This window comes from Catharus ustulatus, chromosome Z (assembly GCF_009819885.2).
Source record: "Catharus ustulatus isolate bCatUst1 chromosome Z, bCatUst1.pri.v2, whole genome shotgun sequence".
Taxonomy (NCBI): domain Eukaryota; kingdom Metazoa; phylum Chordata; class Aves; order Passeriformes; family Turdidae; genus Catharus; species Catharus ustulatus.
Window position 1 is genome coordinate 30,693,874 of NC_046262.2, and position 23,775 is coordinate 30,717,648.

At 36.8% G+C, this 23,775-nt stretch overlaps 1 protein-coding gene across 48 annotated transcripts in view; it reads right to left on the minus strand.

The window, feature by feature from the left end:
* The window catches only part of PTPRD (protein tyrosine phosphatase receptor type D), a 1,216,292-nt gene extending 1,196,023 nt beyond the window's left edge, over nt 1–20,269 (minus strand). For all 48 annotated transcript variants that reach the window (XM_033085150.2, XM_033085149.2, XM_033085148.2 and 45 more), the window contains exons 1-2: nt 20,189–20,269; nt 19,809–19,916 (exon numbers count right to left, since the gene is read on the minus strand). The gene's annotated coding sequence lies outside the window, so the exon portion shown is untranslated. The remainder of the gene's footprint in view (nt 1–19,808; nt 19,917–20,188) is intronic.
* Between the last annotated feature and the right edge of the window lie 3,506 nt (nt 20,270–23,775).

Below are 23,775 nucleotides of genomic sequence, written 5' to 3' on the forward strand. Positions count from 1 at the left end.
TCTTAGTAAACAATATTCTGATAGGTATCTTCCTCCATATTTTCTAAAAATTTGCAGAAAGTGGCCAGTTTCTTATTTTCTGTGGTTTTCTCTCACAGTTAGTGTTCATAAAAATAACAAAATGTGCCCTTTTACAGATGCTGGAAGCAAAATAAGGAATATCTCTCTGACATGTAGTCAAGTCACCTGGGTTCTTCAGGGGCATAGTCTCCTTTTTTGAAGCCTGAAAAATAAATTGAGTTACAGAACAGACCTCACAGCAAAACAGGTCTGAAGTAGCTGCACTACAATTCACACAAAACACCTACACAACTTCTCATACTCAGTCAGTTGCAGGATTTTTTTTGGTTTTGTCATCATTGTGGCTGTATGCTTACTTTATTTGGAAAAGGTCTCTTACTTGTTTGGGGTTTGGGGGGCTGTTTGTGTTTTTGGAGGAGAGGGGGTTGTTTGTGTTTTTCCTTTTTTTTTTTTTTTTCCATTATAGAGCAAGTATTTCCATTACACAGTCACAATTTTCTGAGAAAACTTTATTTTAATGATAAATGCTTGTCCAGCACATTAGACATCCAGACCAAAAATTCTGTTAAGTCCACTAAATCATTAACTTGTCTAAAAAAAATAAACTTCTATTTATGGGGATTGGTGCTTGGGATTACCACTCTTATCTGTCATTAAAACAAATGAATGTAAATACCAGAAGAGGAGCTTCACATAGCATTTTAACTTGAACTTTTATAACTACAAGATTTTAAACACAAGCAATTGGAATGAAGTCATGCAATGAATGAAATACTGTAATTAGACAAAACTATCCTATCTTAAGAATGGGCTTAATAGATTTTTGTATAGTTCACTGGATCAACAAGTCTGGAAGAGAGCTAGACATGACCATGACTCTGTTATAGAAATGATGCACCAAGATTAGGTTTTTTATGGCTCAAATACTATGGAAATATGTGCAACACAATAATTTAGATGACAGTTTTCGCATGCCTCCATGGTCTGTGGATTTTGTTTTTAGCCACCTATCTCTACTGTGCAGTAAAACTGTACATCAATACACCTTACACTATCAGAGAAGCTGAGGCTGACATTCCAGTCTCTTACTTTTAAAAATGCCAGAGCTTTAGCCTCTCTCTAAATAATGGGCATGTCAATATGTTAAAGAGGGAAATTCACCCCTTCTTGGCTGTTATCACTTCAAAGTGTAAAATCAACTCTGTGCATTTTAAAATTAAACACAACACTTCAAATTTAGTTCACATCTAATAGTTTTCTTCTGTATCCGCTGGGGTCTAGAGTCATTCTGCTGTTGATACAGAACAGACTTCATACTAACAATAGATGTCTTGAGAGAGTGGGGAAAGTTTCACTTCTCTCTCCCATTTGTATCTAGCTTCTAGGACAAAAACAAATCAGCATGTTAGCTCCTAACACAAGGGAGAATCCCTGTCAACACTGTCTCACCACAAGCAACAGCACTAAACACCAGCAGTTGCAATAAAACACTGTTACCTCCTCAACTGTCCCATTAATATCCAGAAAATTATTCCTTCCCAAATGAGAGATTGTCTAACATAGCTCAGGACACTCACACTGTCTGAAACTAAAGGCCAGGCTGGGACAGTCGTATCCCTCAATATGTCTGATTCTCTTCAAACTTACGAAAATATATAGACTGAAGATCTTAGACTTTTTCCATGGTGCTAGCAATGAGGACATCTGAGAAAGGGATGTCTGAGATGTGAGGCTGTTTAAACATAGACATCTCACTAGGTATTACATGCCAGGTTATGATCCCTAAACTTGGGAAGTGAATCACTTGTTGTCAACACAGCACATTTAAGTATTAAAGTATGTGATTAACAAAGAAAATTTCCCTAGAAAATATGCAATGTTTCTGGGGTGCACAAGGCAGTGAGTACTCTTATTTCCAAAATAAAAAAAACAAGGGAGAAGGGGGATAAGGGTGAGGAGGGTGTGGGGGAAGAAGCAGAGACCAGCAACCACCGCACTGAATAAAGACAAAGCATCCTGAGAGATTATACCTACGCAAAATAAATATATTTTTAAAAAAAGATGAACTACCCTTAGGAACCAAATGTGGAACACAGATCTGCCTTACACAGCAAAACATGCCAGTAGCTGTAAACAGAGTTAAGATTATACAATGCATTTGGTTTTCATATAATGATCTGCTGCAGCTGAGGAATCAATAGAAATCTTTTCTTGTGAATATCTAATGTGATGCTGGAGAATTTCAAATATTAAGACAAGACCAGTCTAATTTATAGGTTAAGGCATTATAGTGCTGCTACATATTATTATTAGCATAGTATTACATATTATTTTATTAATAGGATTATAATACTTTATATATTACAGTTTTTTATATTAAAATGTTTCTACATAAATTGATCTCAAACTACAGTTGACAAAATATTAATGTTACATCCTTAATTTCAGGTATGATAAAAAAAAAATCTTAAAATCAAGAAATCAACATTTCAAATCACTAAAAAATCAGGATTCTGCTATCTTCATACAGATGAGTCAAGTACAGTATCTTAATATGCTCTGAGAGGTGTTTACGACTAGAAAAATTCCTTTATTGACACATGGAAATGTTGAATACAGAACTATCTTGTGGGGTTTTACTAGGGTCATCTCTGGGAAGACTTCTGCTGGCTTTTAATTTTTACAAACAACCTAGATTGGTAAATTTACCAATAATATAAAATTTGGAGGAAAACTGTATCCTTAGCAAGTAGTTAGACAAGTTTAAATGAATTCTGACTTTCTTTGTAACTCAGTTGAGAAGCAGAAACTGAAATTTAATGTTGACAAATATAAAGAAATAAAAGCTGAATATGAAAATAGCAAACTTGGACATTTTATGAAGAGATTTATACTAAAACAAAGTTAGATGGTGAATATTCCTTATATTCATTTACATATACCAAAGCAAGATAGGGAAGCAATCTAATGTCCTTTAGAATTGCAGGTTGCAAATTTGTCATGTCGCACATTCATTTGGCAAGCTCTTGGAATATTCGGTGAACTTTTCATCATGACATTAAAAATAATACATTTTTCACACTTAATCATTGCAGATAAAAGTAAAATTAGTCTAATTTTATAGGTGAGAGTTTGAAATAAATCTGAAAAATAAACAAATTGAAATCCTTAAAGTTTGTACAAGGGTAAGGAAGTGATTTAGCACATCCACACTTATCAGTCAAACAGACTAACTTCAGAAATCATATTGGATAGTAGAGGAAAGTAGGAAAAAAACTTTAACCATAGAAGCACTGAATGATTTGGGTGAGTAACAATCTTAAAGTTCCAACCCACCCGTCATGAGCAGGAGCACCCTGCACTGGACCAAGGTGCACAGAGCCCCATCCAACCTGGCTGTAGACATTTAAAGGGATGGAGCACCAACAGCCTCTCTGACTTCTCTGTTGGAATGCCTCATCACCCTCATAGTGAAGAATTTCTTCCCAATATCTAATCTAAACCTACCCTCTTTCAATTTGAAGCCATTACCCCTTATACTGTCATGACTGCAGTCTTGCATGACTGCAAACTCTCCAGGTTTCCTGTAGGTGCTCAGGGTAATAATGTCTCCCTGGAGATTTCCTCAGTGTGAACCACCTCAATGATCTCATCCTGTTTTCATAGAAGAGGTGTCCACTTTAAATAATAAGCATAACGTGTGAAGGCCTGGAAGACAAAAATCATATTCCTAGTAATTTCTTCTCTTCCTTTTGCCAAGAGGAGGCTAGGAAAATCTCACATATAGACCAAACTCTTGCTTGTTAGATGTCTTATAAAAGAATAAACTTTGTATGGAGATTATTACATGGTCTATTGCTCTGTTTTCTGTAGGTTCTGCCTCATTCCTTTTAGGCTAAAGAATGGAACAAATGGTAATATTAGATATTAATCATGATTATGATCAAGAACCACGCTTCTGTTGCCTACTAGAAATCTCCAGAAATTTTAGGCACTGGGCTACACCTTCAACCCTGCATCTGAGTTTGTTTACCAACTTCCATATCACTGGTTTAGACAGCTGGCTTAAACTAGCTGTCTACTGTTTTGGAAACACCTATTCTGGGATTTAAAGTAATACTACACCACAAAGAGAAGTCACATATAAGAGATTTGGAGTTCTGGAGGTACAGCGATTTTATGCCTTTCCTCTTCTGCCCCAAATCTGTTATCAAACAGCTTACAGAATCCTGTGGCTCTGTCAGGACCCTAGATTGCATTTACCAGGTAAAAACCACATAAATAACGGAGATGAGAAAAATACTTACATAACAACATTCTCTCTTTTTCTTGTGAGACAACAGCAAGAAACCAATATGATTATGTTACCACATGCAGAGAAGGTCAGTGGGATCCCATGTACATTTATGTTCACAACTCCTTTTACACACACAGAGGTACACAATTTCAAGCAGGCTGCTGTGTTAAATTAACTTCTCCTGTTCATATCTCATTCATTTGAATCACTCTTCTTTGAAAGAACCTGTCAACAGGGACTTGATTTCAACATTCCTTTTCCCATTTAATTTGTGGCATTTTAGAATCAAGATAAATTTAAAGAATTAAATATGATGCTTTGTGTCCTGTTAACAGAAAACCACTGAACACTTGAGACTGCTGGCTCTAATCATCAGTCTTCCATTCAATTCTGGGCCCAATCACTTCCACGTTCTAATAGCCCCAACACAACAAGTTGCTGAACATCTTCAGTGCACATAATTTTGTATTCTACACTAGCGAGACAGACAGAAAGCTCTTTCCTGACAGTGCAAATATGTTTGCTTGCTTTTTCAAGTTTATTTTACCTGTGTTCGTTCTGCTAGCAAAATGTGTCCTGATATTTTTCCTAAATGTCTACATACATATGAACAAAGTGAAAAATAATTCATACACACTCTGAAAAAAGCCATGACTACCATATGTAATAAGTTTACATTTATTTTGTCATTTCAGAAAACCAGCACATTTTATCGGAACATAACAATGCATTCAGTTTTTAATAGATTATGACAGGATTATTTCAGATGAAAGAAGTAACATGTAATCAGGAAATATAAAATTGCAACTCTTTTATTCTCAGCATTTCCTCCAGGAATCAATTCTGTAGTTCAGGGTCATTAAGTCAAAAGTGATGTCAGATGTCATCTTCAACTGAAGATAAGTGCATTTAAGATAATTATCTTTTTGCCTCCTATTTTAGCAGTTAAACTCCACTTTTGAATACCAAACACTCTTAAAAAAACCCAAAACAAACCAGTAAAAACAACAACAATAAAACAAACAAAAACCACATGCAACTTTTTATCACTTGAATTTGTGTTACGTCTGTCCCACCACCAAAAAATCACTTACAAGCCAATTTGTGCTGATTTGTATCAGTAATACTGCACCCTCCCTGCTAACTTCACCTTTACCTTTTCTACTTGTATAGGAAGCATAAGCATCCTTAAATATAGGTAATCCATACAGGAGACTTGCAAATAAAGGCCTGTTGCTGCACACAATTAAGAGACATGCTTGCCATTTAAAACTGTTTATTTGTAGAATACCATAAAACAGGATTCCTTTTTTGAGACTGAAAATTCCAGTTTGAGAATATTTTGAAATTAACAAGTGTTTATTACAAAGAGCTGTTTTACTTAAGTCATTTGATGGCCATTAAGTTCAGTGACTAACAGCAAAAATTGAATATGTGCCTTGCTTTTTTCTGATCTTGACCTATTTAATTGATCAAATCACTGAATGAAAGATGTCACAGTACCACAGTGCCAGGATCCAAGGGTTTGATGTTTGCATACTGAAAGATAAAGTTTATTTTTAAGAAAAACATCCATGCCACCCAATCAAAAGAAATAAGCCATTTCTCTACTTTACCATTTACATTTCACAGGGGTAAATATATAAAGATTTTATTCTATGTTGTCAGGGAAAATAAAATTTAAAAAAAACATTATCTACACTCCCCTTTCAGGGTCTCAGCACAGATTGACTAAATTACTTAAATAATACTAGTTTTCATCATTTATAATTTAAACCATATGTCTGCCTCAACATGAAAAAGAATCCATTTTAATCATGTTTTCTGTCCTTTCCAGTTCTTATAATATTTTTTTTTTTTTAAGTGACCTTTGAAAAACAGTATAGGACCTTCTGCTTAAACTGAAGTCTTAATTAACGTAAGAATTCCTGTATATAAATTAATTGAATCTGGGTTCCCAAATTATGGGCCAAGGTAACTACTAATTACAAATTATTCATAATCCTTCAGTACTTCTAATAGCTGAGTGATCTTTTAAAGTTCAATAAACTCTTTTCTCCAAACAAAGCATTTGAACAGCACAAGAAAAAAATAGGCAACACTCATACAAATAAAAATATACAATGGAGCTAAACAACAACAAAAAGGAAGGTAATCACCCATTTATTCAAGAAAAAGTGTAAGTAAAGACTTTGTCTAATAAGGAATTTTTGCCCTGGAATCAATTTGAAGCCAAGGTGTCAAATAATTTTTAGGTTTCATGGTAACAGTCCAGGACATGAAAGCACAAAACCTTCTTTTTAGAGTTTTGCTATAAAAGTGACATGTTTGTAGCATATTTGGCCTCACTTCCATTGTGTTTACAACATGATGTGACGTGACATTGGAATGACTAGCAGACTATAAAGAGAATCAGCATCCGAAACTGAATTGAAAACCAACTGAATTTGTCTCCAATGACACTGGCTCATGATCACATAACAAGAATTCACTTATAAACAAAGAATAAGATTTCCATTTAGATAAGAGGCATTAAACAACACTTGATCTATTTTAACAGAAAAAATAACCCATGTTATTTCTCACTCTCCCTGATCATCATTCCAGCACATTTCCAAGAATCTAATTATAATGCAAAATCGCTGAAGGTTTTTCATCAGCAGGACCTGGAGCATGCTACTCATTTCTGCTGAGTACAAAGCCCAAGGGCTCCTTAGATCATGTTGATTTTATAGTCTCTATATTCGACAAGCAGCCAGTGTGTTTTATGACGTAGACTCAGGAACTGAAAAAAATTACCTGTTCCCACACATCAAGCTACTAGAAAAAAATATTCTTTTTTTTCAAGTAAGAGAGATCACTGTTAAGCCAGTTACTTATCTGCAATTACATTTATTAGAAGGAACTCTTATCCTATATAAACATGTTAGAGATTTCTGGCATGATTTTCACAATTAAGGTTATGCTCTTTCTGTGGCCCAAAATAAAGCAGGTGGGACAGTATATCCAGAGGTGTAATCGTCATCCCTGGCAGTGTTCAAAAATCCCCATGATGATATGACCCTTGAGGACATGGTTTAATGGTTTACATGGTGAAGAAATTAAGCTAATGTTTAGAGTTAATCTTTCAGACGATTCTTTCAGGTCATCTCTAGCCTAAAGACTCTAAATGTAAGATACTGTCTGTCCCACAGTATTTCAGGCCAACACAGAACTCTGTGTAATATTTTAAGTTTATGTAACAACATGCATACACAGTAAACTTTTACTTAACTTACCAAATAACAAAGAGGTCTTCTTGAGACATGGAGTCAAATAACTAAGTCTGTGTTAGCAAGCCAGGCAACAAAGTTTGGAATAATTTGAGATGCTGCCAGAAGACAAAACAATTTGCAACTTACAACATAACTACAACAATACTGTCATCTTCAAGGTACACAAAAAAAATTACTACTTTAATTTAAAAAATGTTTTAAATGGCTATTTCTTCAGTAGTGGTAGATTCTGCATTTTCTGTTTCCAGACTTGACAACACATAAACCATAAACTCTTGTGAAGAGGAAACCACTCACCTAAATTGTGTCAACTTTGACTACTTACATTTTCTAGCTGGTGATGAACTTGCACAAAAAAAGCACATCCAAAAGTAGTCTTGCTTTATTAACGCCAGTTGAGCCCAGCTGTCCTCTGATTAACATGGAGCCCCAAATTCTCTAGATTCATATTTGCATGTACCACTGTATCTTCAGACCTAAGTATTGCTGGTTCTTCTTATTTTGTATACCATCTGTGCTTCCACTGCAACTATTTGACTTATGTAACATCTGGTGTGCACATACTTTAATTTCCACTTTTTGAAACCTTTCCAATCATTTCATAGTGGAGGGAGGAAGAGGAGCATACTATATGCCAATCTTTCCTCAGAAGCATATATAAAAATAACGTTATAGCCTTCTCCAAACATAAAAACCCTGCTGACCACTATAAAAATATATTTAAAAACAAACAAACAAACAAAACAAAACAAAAAAAAAGACCATTAGTACTTAATGTAATAATATCACCTTATTGGACTGGCTTCAGTAGTTGCATTTTGAAAACTACGTCATTACAATAATGGAGATTTCCTTTGTATTTTCACTAGTTCTAAAACTCTATAATTGTTTGCTTTTCATTAATGAAAAAAAATTAGCGTATCTCACTTTACAAGAGTTATTCTAAAGTTGAATTAACAATCTGATTTGATATTTTGGGGAAATTCTGTTTCACCATGAATTTACACAAGGTGTGCATTGCAATAATTTCCTTTTTTATTGCAGTTTTGGGAATAAGATTTGCCTGTGGCTACGTGGATATACCAACCTTATTAATTTGTATTTTTATAATCAATCTGTAGTTTAATATGCATTGAAAAATTTCTAAGGGCTAAAAAAGAGCTCCTGGAACTACCTTTGAAAAGAGATGAGATAAAGACTTAATTCCTGGTCCCAGGGGGGAGTGAAAAGAAATTGTAGCCATTCTTCCAGACTCCAATCCACTGCCTTCCTTGAGATCCTTTACTGATGGAAGGTACATGCTAATTGTTGTTAGAAGCAGTATAAGTCTAGCAGTGCCATGCTCTTTTTGATTGGTTATCTTTACTTCATAAAACTGCCCTGTCTAGTATTCTATACAACTCCTCTCATTTAGAGCTTGAAATATACAATAGTTCTTGTACGGGCAAGTAAAGTGCTGCTGGGATATAGACAGAGATGTGCACGGTAATATAATATGATTAGAACTTCAGTTATTGTTCCAGTAATGCCTGAACATGTCTGTCATACCTGGGTTTTTGTGGGTTTAGTTTTGGATTTTTTCCCCTGAAAAAAGGAATAGACACCTATACAAATTTTTAAACACCTCATTTTCAGATTTTACAAGTTATCATTCCTAGTGGGCTATACCAGATAAAAATCAAATTATGCTTGTACTTAATCTTTTTCTTCTTGGGTATCAGAATAATACCTGAATATATTTTACAAGGAACATCTTAGTTCCCTCCTAACACTGTTAAAACCAAAATATAATAGCAAAGCAAACAAAAAAAGTATTCTATTGTTGACTTTTGTTTCTATATTTTATTGTTGAGTACTAAGCAAGGAAAAATTTACAGTGTGGTCCTTCTTTCAACCATAAGGTATTACCATGATTATTATTAACATAATTATTATTCATCTTCCCTGTTAGTCCTATTATCACCCAAGTTATATCTGCCTTGTAACTCTTATTTGATTCAAACATAAATGAAAAGGAAATATACTGTAATACTTTTGGAAACACAGAGTGAGGTTAAGTCATGAAAATCTCAAAGTCACATATTTTATTTTTGTTTTGTTTCCCCAAGTTATTAAAGTGCAGACAGCCAGCGAAACACCACAGATAGATGTTACAGTTTGCATAAACTGAGATACCACACTACAGGCATGAGGGATATACATTTTAATGAAATTAGATGAAACAATACAAAGTTTTTATTGGATTCTTTTTTCTGCTCATGAAGCTGATCCTATTCTTTGTGATTATAAGGAAAACTTCTGAAAATCACTTCATCTACTGATTATGGAAAATGTTTCTGGCTCACAAACAAGATATATACTATTGCCTTTATAAAGCCTTGATACATGGAGGTCTCTGCCTGTAAGAGTCATCTCTCACACATGCTACTAGCAAACTGGACACTTAAATTCCCTTTTCAGCAATCATTTAATGAGCATAATATCCAAGTGACTTCAGTAAATGTAGAATCATGTATCCCAAATTTTCTGTCCAAACCAAATGCTGTCAAAAGTTAGATACAAATAGTATTATCACCATAAGATTTATCCTATCAACTCTTCTTCTACCCCAAAATCAATAACCCGGACCTCAAAAGAAAATATTACTGCCAGTAATCTTTACTGGTTGCATAATGGTCAAAATGTCAATAATACAAAAGCAGAAAATACACCTCACCTCAGTATAATTATATTACACTGATCCCTAGGTCCATCTTTCTTTCCAAATTCAGGAAAAGGTGACCTACCAAAGTAGCAAATAAAAAAAAGGCAGTGTGACATTACACAGTTCATCACATGAGTCTCAGAGGCACCAGCCTAGTGTCAGAGCTGGAAAGCACACAAGTTGATTCTGTGGATGGACTATAATTAGCAGCATAAGATTTTGGACTTCAAGCTGTATATCATTGACAAAAATGGAAAGAAATTATAAAAAAAACAAGCAAATGAAACCAAACATATTAGCTTGTTTCTGAATATGAAGACAAGGATGTCGCTTTCAACACGTGCAGATTCATACATGCATGACAGGATTTTTAGGATGTCTCTAAAATATAATTAATCTAATTATGCTGATAGCTAAGCACAAGTGTTGATTAAGGGAGCTCTGTTAGCATCAGATATAATTAGCACAACATGAAAAAATCCTTGCCTTTGGGAAAGGCAAGAAGGAAAGGCAGAGTTCTAGATACAACATCAGAATATAGACGTGCACAATTCATAATTCTGAATGCAAATGAACATGCAATTGTATATGTTCTTTGTTTTCTGAAATACCTGAATGGGACTGGCTTCATTTGATAAAAGAGGACAGTAGCCTAGCACTGAGCAACTACCTTAGGGCATTGAAAAGGCATAAGCCATCTATAGTTAGGCAACTAAAACTCGAACCCAGTGGCTAAAGCCTGTCATCTGACTCAACACTGCACCAGAGACCTGAATAACATGACTGTTGGTGACAATTTCTTCCATTCCTGTTATCCATTTTCTACCCTCACTTCCTTCCATTCCTCATCATGCCTTTTCTAACAATTCCTTGCTTCTTAAATATACAATGAAACATAAATACAAATTTTATTTTTTTTACATCTAATTTAAGTAATCAAGAAATGCTTAGTTAAATAAATGTCACAATTCATGCTTTCTTTAATTTGCTCAGCATTGACAATTGATAAAATTAACAGAACATGAATATTCATAGGCTTCCTTCTCCTTCCCCACTCAGATCCCAAGCAAACCAAGACCTGTCAGAGCAGTGGATGGGGAAAAGAAGATGTAATCTTATAATTGCACTTCAGTGTTACTCAAAGATACTAACACACCTAAACTCATTCCAAATTTCATGTCCAAATGTCCACTTTATCAATTCTGCAGTAGAACTCCATCAGTTACTTCTTTATCTCTTCACCTATACTAGGAAGCATCTTGTATTTACATAAACTGGAGTGCCCTCTTTCCCATTTTTATCAGGTCTAGAAAACACAAAGTAGGTTGAAGACATCACAAACAAATCAAAAATAAATTCTTGCTCCAGAAGGGTCACTATGCTTAGGATCAATGAGGGAGAGCAGAAATCCCAATTATGAGCTAATTTAAAAATAATTAGGCACTCTACCTGTGTTACAGCCTTCTGCAAAAGAAGGGTAAAAACAATGGGTATATGGGAAAGAGTAGTAAAAGGCTGGCCCCCATGCTGAGAAGAAAAAAGATGATGCTGAGAAGAAATGAATTTGGACACTTTTCATTTCATGTAGAATATGACAATGAGAATATCCAGGGACTGCATTTCCACACCTCCTGTGGAAACCTGAAGTTGATGATGAAAAACAGATACTGCAACATAATTGTTACTGTTATACCAAATAAAAAGATCGCTTTTCTCTAATATGCCTAGAAGAGAAAAGAAAGAAACAAACAAAAATTTATAGGGTGTTTTTCAAATGAAACAGAGTTTAAAATAGGACAAATCATTTATTTTGATTAGGCCAAGAGAGTACCACAACTTGTATGAAAGCCGCTCAGGGAATTTTTTAATTCTAGATTTTTATTTTTTTTTTTTTTAATTAATACAGATTGCATAGTAAAAGAAGAACAACAACAAAGAAATAATAATATTTTTTAAAAATAAGAAAACACATTTCCTGACCACTTTATTCCATCAAATGGCCTCCAGCAGCTAAAATTAGTTTTCTACTACTTTGCCTATTTTCTCCATTCGAATGAAAAATTGAAAGCAAACAGGAAGCCCATTGCACTTTGTTCTACAAGTGCAGAATATATTAATTTGAATTATTTCTCTTTTGAATGACTCCCCTTTTTCTCCAAGCAGCAATTATTGTGTGCTGTTGATCCAAATATGACTGAGAAACCAAATTTTGCAGAAGACTATCACAGATATGAGTAGCATGGTTAAAAGTATTTTGTTACCAGATATGGTGACCTTCACACCTTTTGGCCACTCTTGAAGCTTTGCTGTCTATTGTACACTTTCTAGCTGATGTGTTTGACAAAAGAATTTCCAATCTCACTGATTGTTGCTTCAATGCACTGTCAGAGGACATGGGGTGTACATGGAGGAAAAGTCAAATCAACTCACTCTAAAGCCTACACTCTGAAAAAACAGGCAAATGAATTTTTGCAGCTTTCCAAGTCTAGCTGCCCAGCAGTCTTAGGAAAAAAAAAAGTTTATGACTGTGTAAAAAAAGCTATTAGTATATCTTTTTATTCATAGGGAGAAAGGAAAATTTCACAGAATATTTGTGCATAAAACTGAAGAAATGGCTAAATTATTCAAAGGGGAACACAGGTTATCGCTATGTTAATGTGACTGTTCTACTTTTTTTCTAATTTTTTCTTAAGTACTCCACTTGGTGTGCTAATGATGCCAGTCCAAAACTACTGATGTCATATTTGAAATTAATGAGCTTTGCTGGGCAGATTTCTGTTTGTGAAGGAATACCAATGATTAAGACGACTTTTTTCATTAGGAATATTTCTATGAATTGTACACACACAAATTATATTAAAAGTTATAGGGAATTCATTATTTAAAACTCACTTTTATGATTTATCCCTACCTACAATTTTCAGAAATTTGCAAATATATACAAAAGTTAGCTAAATTTTCTCTCAAGGAGAAATTACTGGTGTATTCTTAAATACTTCTACTAACAAATGTAGGATATTTCAGTAATAATGATTTAATGTTGATCAAGCCTGTCCCAGCACATTTCTCCCATCACACGAATTTTTCAGATTTCAAAGTTTTATCAAAATAGGTTTCAAGTCTGACTTCTTTTGTTATGAACTTTAATATTCTAGCTATATGACAGCTAGGGAGTTGGTTTGTACTACCAATGTGTAAGTACAGTAACATTTTTATATCATGGTCAAGATGCACAATAATTAATAGTCAAAAAAACCACACACTTCCCTCAGGAGAACCTAAATGGAGAAAAGTATCAACTGTAATTTTATACTGTTATGTTTTCTGATAAAGACAAAACTCTTTATGGTTTTCTATCTCTCTGAAGAAGCCTGAGAAAGTCATCTGGCAAATTTCAGTTGCAATAAGAAAGGGAAAGCAACTCATGCTAAGACATAGAGAGTGAACACTAATTCCATTTGAACCCTTTCCATTGAGAACTGCTGATACTCTGAGCTTCACCTCATAACATCACAGCACATTCCTTTGAATGTGAAAAGAATTCAAAACTGAGAAAATTCACCACCCTGTAAGATTTTGTCCGATTATTAACTTGATGGGATGGATATCCTAATGTCATTTTACCTACATGAAGGGAAATTCATACATAGTTTTGGTTTATCTTTTTGTTTCTGCCAGTAATTCTGCAGCTACCTAAGAGTTACATCATTGCTCTCCCTTATACTTATATGCAGGAATTCAAAGTATGCCGTGATTCATCAGAAATTGAATACAGAGCTAGCCTTTAAGGCTAAAGTGTAGTCCTTCAACATAGATTAAAAATTTGTACAATGTATGTTCTTATTAAAGTCTTGGTTAGGAAAAAAAAATCCATATACTAAAAATTAATATTCTGTATTAGATCTAATTACAGAATGGCAAACTATTTTCTTTTTTATTTAAAGGCTGAAGAGAAACACGTTTAACTAACAGAATGAGCACAGGCAGGAGAACATCAAACTCCTTTAAATACTGGTTTATGTAGTACAGGATCTAGTGAGACTTTATGCCTTGCACCACAATGAAGGTTACATTTTAAGCGTGTAGGGGTGAGACAAAGAAAGAATGCGTCAAAGCTAGAGCAAACTTACTTTGCCTGACATACTCCCACATTGACTGTTAAACTGCTGCATGAGAGTCTAAAAATCACTTCACTTTCAGACTAGAGATGTGATTGTTCTTATGCAGTTACTTCTGCTGCAGTACCCTTAAGAATTACTGTTCCCAGAAGACAGACTGGTGTACACTTCCAACCTGCTGCCACCAGAGGACCTTTATTCAGGTTGGCCACCTTAAATCAATCATCATCGTAAAGCAATTGAGCTGTCACCTATAAGGAGCTCACCAGCTGGGAGGAGCACTCCGAAAATGTGAGTTCATCTTACCCACACAGTTTCCATAATAACTGGAAGAGCTAAGTAATTCCACTTCCCATTAAGGCCACGAGTCCTCCTTTATGCTTACAGACAACCACCCTGCTGAAGCAGTTTCCTCCCAACTCACCTTTTCACTGCAAACAAAAAGCATATACATTTAACATTTCACTGCTGGGCAGTGTTACACACAATTTGCAAATGAGTTAGGTAATCTAAAACCAAATAAAAAGTAGCATGGAGAAAGAATGATTTCCTGAATGCCATTGTGTATAGTTCCTATTTTTTAAATTCAAAGGAAAAGCAGAATGCACCACATGCACCAAAACATCCCCTTACCTTTTGGGAAGCCATCCCTGAAACATATGAAAAATTCCGTTTAAACAGCTTTTCACAATGAGATGAAACTTAAGCCTGATGTAGAAAAACATTTTTCTAAACCAAATATTTAGACAAAGCAGAGTACCGGGCCTGTAATATGTATCTACCTGTTAATTAGCAAGTATATGAGCTCACGCTGCTTACAGCTGGAACAAATCCCCCACAGCATTCTCAGGAAAATCATCGGACTATTCAGAGCCTTCTTCATATTGCAAACGTACACACCTAGAATTCTCTTTATCCAAATATGTATCCAAAAATTTTATTTTACTTTTCAACACAGCCTAAGTACATAGTTTGGAAACTGTAATAGTATTTCAAAGACCTTTAAAAGCATTTAAGGCATGACTTTATTCAGCGTAACTTTGAAACATACTAGTATTTTGATTAATTTCACAGCATTGCTGGCAGAAATTTTACAAAATTGATTTTATAAACCAGATTCTGCAGTACCCAGTCAGTTAAAATTTTATTCAACTATATCTTCAGTTTATGTATTGACAGAAAAACCCCAATTTTTAGAAGTGGTTACAAAGTTGCCAATACAGAAATATAGAATGTAAATAATAAAATTACTTGCACAATAGCCTTCCCTTAGTAAAGCATATTTAACAGAATAGAAATGTAAGATAAATAAGATCATTTCTGCAACTATTGACAACAAATGAAAATAGATGAGTAATTCAAACTTCGTATTGACCATAAAAGTAGTAAATTTGCTCCAATTTTCTGTTTATTGCTAGCTTTTCTGTTATCGTTTCATACTGGATCTTAACAAAGAAGCTACTAGAATGGATAACCTGAAAATCAAACAGCATATAAAAGCATTAAGAATGATTTAAAAATCTCCCAATATGCATTCCTTTTGCTTGTGTGCCTGTTTCCTTCTCTGAGTCTTTATTATCAAATATATTTAATTCTCATTTGAGAACTAATTCATGCCTACCGCCTATTTCCTATTAGAATTTTAGTCTGTGTCTGCTACTCAATATTTTTATCACAATCAAATATATCCAAAAACTTATAGTCCAACTGCACTTCTTGTCAATACTTTGTGATCCCATTTCCATTATTATCACTGTGACATAAGGTCCCTTGCTAAGTTTGTCGAAGTTTGATAAGATTATAGATGCAAAACTGCTGGCAGAAAGGTGGAAAGTCTGCAAGAAAAAGGGGTAATATAAAAGCTATTTAAGAAACTTCTAGTACTAATGACCTTATAATGGATGTGTGGAAAACAAAACAAAATAAAATATCACGTACACAAGCATCTTCCAGCCCAAGTACTTTCGAATCTGAGATCTTTCTATGGCCTTTTCACTTTATATTTTTTTCTATTTTAAAGAACACCCTGAACGTCTCCCCCTCCTGAGCCAGTTTCCATAGAATCCTTATGGTTATTAATGATGGAAAAAAATTACTTTCCTTGAGTACAGATATCAAAATCCAAAGCCCTAAATTACAGAACATCCGCATAAATGTCACCGCTAAATTTATATTTGCTGGTTACAAGGTCTTCAAAGTGATAGTAAATCAATAGAGCTTGCTCTAATTATGTGGGATTCAGGTACCAATCTGTTTTTGTACTAAACAAGCTTTGGAATGATGAAAAGTATCAGTGACCTTTTCCTAAATGCTGAACTCACCTGTTTTCCAATCAAGCCAACAATGACACCTTTGTTTCTCCAACTAGTTATAGTAATTCAAATCTGTAGAATTAGTACCCGTATATATTTATAAAAGTTATCAATGCTGTGGGAGTTCTTAAAAGAGCACAGACAAACCAAGCTGATTAACGCATCAGTGTATTATTTGATATTTATCACATTCCCCATTTCAAAATAATTTGTGCTATCAAATTATGTACTGTCAGTTTCTTCAGCAAAGCCACATATAGCAAAGAACAAAGAAGGAAACGTTTCATAATTTTTCTCATCACACTTTATTGCCACAAAGTTTAGTGGGACCTCAGTGTATTATGTGATTAATATTGACAATGTTAGTTGACTTTGTCTACTGAAAACTAACACAGGTATCTAGGATTTTATTAGTAAGAAATATTAAATATGCACGTGTCAGAGGAATTAATCATTGATTCCCTGTAGAATGCTTATATATGTCATCAGACTATTATCTGATCTGAATAACAAGAACAATTGCATAATAAACCACATTACTGCTGACACATGCAACTTTGTTATACATTTTCACAGCAATAGGTGCTTTAAAAGTCCTCTCTTGTTTCTTCTGAATCAGACTGACCCAATTTGACATTTGCCTATGCCAACAATTCAAGACTGTACATGAATATATAGTCAAACACAATATGTGTTGCACTTAATTGCCATGATTTGACTCATGTCATTTCCCACAGTAGTAATTACAGCAAAAGTGGAGTCTGTTTTGGGTAATTTTTCATATAGATTCTAAAGTATTGCCACAACATATCCTAGATTAAAGAAAATCCCAAAGACAATTTATGAAGACTGTGCTCCAAAGTAATAAAGCCTTTGAGTATGTAGAAATTCAAGCTAAACTAGAAAACATAGCTCCTGTCTGGTTAGTTTTTTTTTTTTGTTTGTTTGTTTGTTTTGTTTTTCTTTTTTCAAATAGACACATTGTTAGACATTCAACATTGCTGCACGTTTAGGGCCACCTAGCAGAACTGAAAGCTTAGCCTAATAAACTTCACTGCATGCAGCCTCAAAACAGTTCATGCAAATTATCTGGATATATTATTTTAATGCGCTGTCCACAGGGTGTACACTACAGCAGTAAGCCATGTCAAATGTTACTAAATCATTTTTTAAAAAGTGGGAAAAAAATGCTTTGTTTTCAACTGAAAGGCAAATTCCTAGTACTAAAACACTAACAGTAGGAGCCCTAACTAAGTCAGAAAATGTGTTATCCTTTAATTAAAAGTTCACGAGTTCACAGGGTATTTTTTTCTGTCATACATATCAATTACCAAAAGACTACAGTAACGCAATATGAAAGTCACCCTGATTCACTGTCTCAGAACTTGTATCCTATGCTTTGTAATTCCTTCCTAGCTCTAAGATTATGAATACCTGAGAGCAACTCTGAATGTCATCCATCTGCTGCTGCAGGATTTAGTCTTTCCTGCTTGTCACATTAATTTTCTAAATAAATTTTGTCTACTTATCTTTTCTGTTGTGACATAAACTAATTTCTTTACTTCATGAAGAAATGCATTTGATTTGACCCCGATAAACTTCCACTCCCAGTGACATTTATTAGTTGTGACTGATTTTAAATTACACCTGAAAGTGCAACATGCATTTCACATCTGGAAGTTTAATAAAATGCATTTGTAAGTTCATATTTAATGGTTTCTAATGGCACAAATTTATTCTCATTAGGTGAACAGTAAAGACATAATATATAAGATATTTGAGTTGTATTGCTTATTTATAGTAGCCACTCGTTATTCTGAATTTGTACCCAAATTTGCCAAGAATTTGTAAAGACATAATTTTAATGTATTCTAATTCAAATTCACATTGTTCCTACAATAAATACAACACATGAAGAATTTAAATCCAAGTCCATTTGGCTGGAATGGAAAAAAATGCTGAAATGCTATTGATTCCTTCCAGTACATTCAAAACACCTGACTCAACTGTATTTCTACTGACATAACACTGAGGTTTTATTTAGATATTAGCAAACATGAGCAAACATTTTCATTGACATACCTGTCATTGTTATTTCTTTTCTCTACCCAGGAAACAGCTAACCCTCAACTATTAATACCAGATGTTTCCTTTAGAAGAAATGCAGTAAATGTTGTTAAGGGGTCCATTGTCCCATGAGAAATAATTCCTGCAAAAGTTATCTTTCCCAGATGCAGATACATTTAGAACAACACCTAACAGCAGACACTTCCTCACATACATTTATAAGATCTTCACACTTTCTGTTAACTCTACAGCTCAGCCAGCAAACCTCAGTTCCACTGCTCATGTCGCCCTTTTAAATGAGTTTTTTAAATGAGTCTTTTTGTTTCCCCTAAATCTTTCTCACCTATCAAAAACAGTTCCATCAGTACTTTTGAATATACCCCATAAAAGCCCTCAGAAAGCAAAGCTGTTGTCTGGAACTGTCATTCTCATTAGAAGAAAAAAAATTTGCATCTATTTTATCCATATAAAACTTGATAAAAAATTTAAGAACTTCTTGAGATATGGACTAAAAATGCTTACAAATGAATGCGGACAAAAATACTCTTAGTATCTATAACTCAGGCACAATTTATATTAAGCTGAATGTCCTGTCACCTGGGATTGCTTTGCAGGTCAGACCATTCTGCAGACCCTTCCTGAGGGAGCATCTCTTTGTTTAGATTTTGTCTGTATTCTGCCACATACTTACACCTGCACTGAAGTATGACATAATACAATACTTGCCACACTCAGTTTCTTTAAACAAGTATTCACCTTCAATTTTCTTCACTCATAAAAAAACAGCAAACCACTCAATGCACCTTCCCACTAAAAACAGTTCCCAGTTACCACAGCCAAGTTTCTCTCTGACCAGAACAGTAACCTGAAAACAGAAATGCACGCACATATATATACACACATATAGATATGTGTGTGTGTGTGTGTGCATACGTATGTGTGTGAATGCTAAGAAAAGGTCTGGACAAGCCCGAGAACGCAGGGACACTAAGCAAGCACAGAGAATTTACTTACTAATGCTGTCCACTCGGACCTCTTTGGAAACCTGAAGGAGTCTCCGCTTTCCCCTCCTGCCAGTCAGGCGCCGCGTTGTGCCCCTAGTCCACACAGGCCCAGAAGGAACTGCAAAGAGAGAGAAGCACATGCCACATCAGGCAGTTCTGTTTTGATGGGATCCAGCGTCGCTGCCGCTAGCTCCTGGGGGGTAACCCTGTTTTCAGAGCTGACTCCGACAAGAGTCATTCTTCCAAAGATTTTTTTTTTCTAAACAGTGATTTCAAATACATAATTAATTAATTAATTAATTAAAAAGGCTTCCCGGGGCTCCCGCGCCCTAAAATTTGCGGGGGGAGGAGGGCTGGGGGGGGGCGACGGGGAGGTGAGAGGTAAGGTACCTGCAACTCTCTCCGATGAGGCCGGCAGAGAGAGAGGGAGGGAGGGAGGGAGGAAAAAAAAAAAAAGCGACGAGAGGGAGGAGAGAGGGAGCGAGCGAGGGGTGGGGAGGAGGGGTGTGGGGTGTGCGTGTCGGTGTGTATGCGGGGCGGGGGGCGCTGGAGCGGCTCTCGCTGCGAGCGCCGCCGTCTGCAGGCGAGCGGCCGGCGGGGCTGGAGCGGGGCGCGCTCCCCCCGGGGCCCCGCGCACTCCCCGCCGCCGCTCAGCCCGCTCACCTGCATTTCCCTAACGAGCCGCTTGATGGCCGGCAGCGCCGGCAGCCCCCCCGCCCCGCCGCAACTTTGGCGGAGCCGCGCCGCCCCCGCGGAGCTGGGGATGGGGAGGTGCCGGCCGCGGGGGGCCGCGCCGGCCGCTGCCCGCGGAACTTTGCGCCCGGCGGAGGGCGAGGGGCCGGTGCGGGGCACGGGGAGGGCAGGCGGGGTGCGCGCAGCCCCGTGGGGTCGCGCCGCAGCCGCGCAGGGAGCGCGGTGCCTCCCCCGGCGCCGCCCCCGCGGCGGGCGCGACAGGAGCGAGCTCCTCGCTGTTAATAACAATCGGCCACATCTCCACCTTCCTCTCGCCCTGAGAAAACAATTAATAATGCATTAAAATAATGCACCTTTAAAGCCGCCGGCTGGCGATAATGAAATAATGTTACCACTACTTAAGAGAGCGCTGCTGTGGATGTGGTGGCGAGGCACGTTTTCCTATAATTCACACCCAAACGTGAGCACACGTTCTGCTTCTGGTATTCGTAAGTCTCTTTCCCGTACTAGAGCAACTATCATTATCACCATCAAAGAGAAAGTCTCCAAAGCTGAGTGCAGACACTGAGTCCCCAGGTGGCTTCTGTGGTTGGGCTGCAAGGAGGGCACCCTCCCCCCTCTTCCGTTCGCCCCAAACCAATCTCATCTCTTCTCCCCTTTTGCTTATACGGGTGGGTTAAACTCTGCGTTTGGCCCTTTTAGTGTTTTCCCTTCCGTTCCTCCCCTGACGATAGTTTGTGTATTTTAAATAAAGATTTCATTCTGCCAACCCACAGGAAGCTTTTAACAAGATGCAGCTGAGCGTGTCGATATCTTATATCTTTTTACTGCTGCTCCGGCGTGTACATTAACTCCAAATTCCTTTCTTTTCTTCTCCGCCTGATACTGTAGCATCTGAGACGGTGCTGGCGACAGAAGCGGAGCGCTGCTCCCGAGGGGGCACTTTTACTTTGCCCTCAAAGTATCTCCCAGCAATGAGACCCGCTGGAGCCGCCTCCCCTCCCTTTTCCCCCCTCTTGCCCCCCTCCCCGTTCCCTCTTCTTTACAGCAGAATGCTGGGGTGATTGCTGTAAGGTTTCCAGTTCCACTGATAGCACTACACTGTCTGAGAACAGACGGGGTAGGGGGAGGGGATCTTCGTTTTAGTTAAGAATACAGGTTTGTGTTTGCGCTATTTTTAATTAAGATTTTTCCAGAAATAGATCCCATCAAGATTTAATTTACAAAGGTATTTCTAACTCTGGTCAACACTGTCTTCCAAGAGGAACATTTTCAATCATTTGCCTCCCCACAACAATGCGCAAATGCTTTTCACAGACCTTAAACCTTTTATGATTAATTTTCTTAAAGGATTTGCTTTTTGGGGTATCTTTGTGTTCTGTGGAATTTAATTAGGGGTATTTTAGTGCTTTTGGGTTTGGGTTGTTTTGTTGTTGGTTGGTTGGTTGGTTGGTTGGTTTTTAATTTTCACTTCATCTGCATTAAAGTTAAACTTTGTTCACTATGCCGGCTACCTCCTATTGATTTCTGGGGTTCGAGAAGCGCTTTCCCCGTCCTCCCCGCCGCCCTCCTCCGGGGATTTTTTGAATCAAGGTAATTTCTTCCTGTGATAGGCGTTTCCCAGCCCTTAGATGTGCAGTTCTATCTTGCTGGTCCCCTGCTACTTGGCAGATGCTGAGCTGTAAGCCCTTCCTCGTGCAGTGGCACCAGGTTAAGCCCGAGCAGCGGCACCGCACGGGCCTCAGGCTCTCCAGGAGCTCCGCGCAGCCTGCGGGGTGCAGCATCCCCGCCGGGGTGCAGCATCCCTACCGAGGTGCAGCATCCCTGCCGGGGCTGGGCTGGGAGGGGCTGGGCGGGGCTCGCCCCGCGGTCACCGCACGGCAGCGGGTCCGGCGAAGCAATCCACACGCAACCCGAAAAAAGGGCCAGATTGGGATCCTTCCCGTCCTAGAGATGACAGAGGGCGCGCCGTCCCCCTGCGGATATGATTTCATCTCCCACGTTCATCCTGCACAAACTGGAGAGCTACCTTTAAAAGAGTGTAGGCGGCGTAGAGCACCTATACTGACTATTGCTGGCTTTTCTTTAAGCTTCACTTCAACTCAATTTGACCTAGTTTGAAACATGAAGGTTCAGAGTTGGGGGGAGGGGTGGGAAGGACAATAAAAAAAAGAATAGAAAAATATTTCTGTCCACGTTCTTCCTCCCAGTGGTGTTCTACCCTTTAGTAGATAACTTGTGAGTAGTACTTTAATTTGCAATTAAGTATGGCATAACTAATTGTTTTAAAACTGATTTTATCTCTACAGTAAAACACTGCTAAACGCAGTAGAAAATTAGGGATTCTAAGATCTTTACACTCCGTATCAATATGGAATTATACATCTTCCATTATTATGTTCCCTTCAATCTTCTGCCTTTTTTTTTTTCTTTTTTTTTTTAATTTAGATTTTTCTGATTTACTATATCGTATTCCTGCATTTCACAGCAAATTTATCCCAGGAGTAATAAAGGAGCAATAACGTGCTATAGAAATATTATATTTCATGACTACCAAAGTTTTTTTGGTATCGTCTCTTAAAAAGGTTGCTTCACAAATAATTAACAGTGAAGCCCAAATGAAACACCCATTCTGCATCCTGAGCATTACACTATGTTTTCAAACTTTGTGAAAGGCAGATGTGAATTTTATATTTAAAAATGTTGAATAGTTGGTCAGAAGAGCAACTGGAAGAAAAACTATGGGAAGGAAAAATCACATAGAAATTAACCAGAAATAACAAAAAAAAAAAGTTACAAATATTAATGTAGAAGTTAATGCATATCAGAATTGAGAAAATCTCCAAGCTGCAGTGTCTGCCAGAATTTATGACCTCTGCTATCTGAAATAACTGATGTTTAACAGCGACAGTGCTGCTCTATGACCAACAAATACAGTAGGAAAGGTGGTTTGTGTATCTGTGGGGTTTTTTTACAACTTAATTGTAGTAGTAAATATTCTGTTTTGTACATCAACAGCACTTCTTTTGGGGCATAATCTATTTCATTTTTGCAAGCCATGCATGAAAACTATGGCTGAGGTTGGCCATTTAAGAAAAATGATAACAAAGCTTGAGCAAAAGAAAATGCAAAGTTGACAGTATAAAGATGCAAAATACTATCAGATTTTCCTTCTACCTTTAGGTCTCTATGGGCACACATGCTTCTTTTTTCAACCAACTTCAATCCTCATACCTTTGCTTTTTGTGAACTATCATCTCTAAATAAAAGCAGTAGACATTATG